This window comes from Otolemur garnettii, unplaced genomic scaffold (genome assembly GCF_000181295.1).
Source record: "Otolemur garnettii isolate 467f Iridium unplaced genomic scaffold, OtoGar3 scaffold00151, whole genome shotgun sequence".
In the NCBI taxonomy this organism is placed as follows: Eukaryota; Metazoa; Chordata; class Mammalia; order Primates; family Galagidae; genus Otolemur; species Otolemur garnettii.
In genome coordinates this window covers 746,896-748,184 of record NW_003852546.1, presented here as the reverse complement: position 1 = coordinate 748,184, position 1,289 = coordinate 746,896, and the positions used below count along the sequence as shown (strand labels likewise).

General features: G+C 52.8%; 1 protein-coding gene across 2 annotated transcripts in view; it reads left to right on the top strand.

The window, feature by feature from the left end:
- The window catches only part of PLA2G15 (phospholipase A2 group XV), a 24,261-nt gene that overhangs the window by 20,423 nt on the left and 2,549 nt on the right, over positions 1-1,289 (top strand). The window lies entirely within an intron of this gene.

Sequence of the window (1,289 nt, the reverse complement as noted above, 5' to 3'; positions counted from 1 at the left end):
CAGTCTCACTCTTTCCCCTTGGGTAAAATGCTATGGAGTCATAGCTCACAGCAACCTCAAACTCTTGGGCTTGAGCAATACTCTTGCCTCAGACTCCAACCCTCTTCCCTCAGCCTCCCCCTGGTAGTTGGGATTATAGGCACCTGCCACAATGCCTGGCTAGTTTTTCTATTTTTAGTAGAGATGAAGTCTTGCTCTTGCTCATGCTGGTCTCAAACTCGTGAGCTCAGGTGATTCACCTGCCTCAGCCTTCCAGATTGCTAGGATTACAGATGTGAGCCACCGCGCCTGGCCTACATTTTTATCTTTCTGAATTGCACCTCCATCTGTGGGCAACTGAAGAGGAAACAGGTGCAGATCTGACTGGGTCTGCTGCCTGGCGGTTGGGAAAGCCACTCCCTTTCTGGGTCCTCCCCAGTCCACTTGCCTTTTCATGGGTGTCAGAACCTGCCAGCTGCAGTCATGGGTAGAGCTTCCTGCTTTAGAAGGAAGCTTTTCTCTCTCTGCCAGGACTGGCTAAGAGCCCCATGGCCCCTCAGTGTGGGAGATGTGAGCTGGACCTGTGCCAAGACTCTTGTGAGTTTTCTTCAAGTTGCCAGCACTGTCTGATCTGCCTGGTCAACTGGCATTGTGATTGGGTCAGACTCAGTGCCTGTCCTGGTAGTGACCCTAAATTGGATGGACAGTGAGCCCATGGTGTACCCCCTGGGACAGACATGGGTATACCCTGAGTTTGGCTTTGGTGGCTTTTTGGCCCTGGCCCCTTTCTGTTTCCCTATGAGTCCGCTTAAAGCTTTGCCTCAGATGTTGGGAAACTCTTCTTTCAGGCCCTGGCAGTCCAGGAGTGGGGGTGTGGTAGTCCAGGGAACCCTAGGGGATTCCCTTTCCTTAGGAGTCCTAGAGTCAGGCCCCAGGAGGCATAGCTGAGGCCCTATAGTTAGTCAGAGAGGCCTCCCTGCTTTCGGATATAGGGTGGGGTGATAGATGACCATAGGGCTTGAGGCCAGAGGCCCTGTCCCCAAGTTGCAGCTCATCCTCTGAAGGTCTCACTGGCTGGCAGGTGTGCTTGCATTGTTTGCATTCCTATGTGTGAGGGACTCTGACTCTTATCTGCAGCCTCCCTTCTGGCCTGTCTCCAGCAGACCTGGCTACCCAGGTCAGTGCACAGGCAGGTGAGTGGGATGAGATTCAGAGCTGCGTGAATGCTGATCTGAGCTTAGGAAAAGAAAAATGTGTACACAGTTCAGTGTAATAAAAGAGAACAAGGGCTCAGCGCCTGTGGCTCAAGC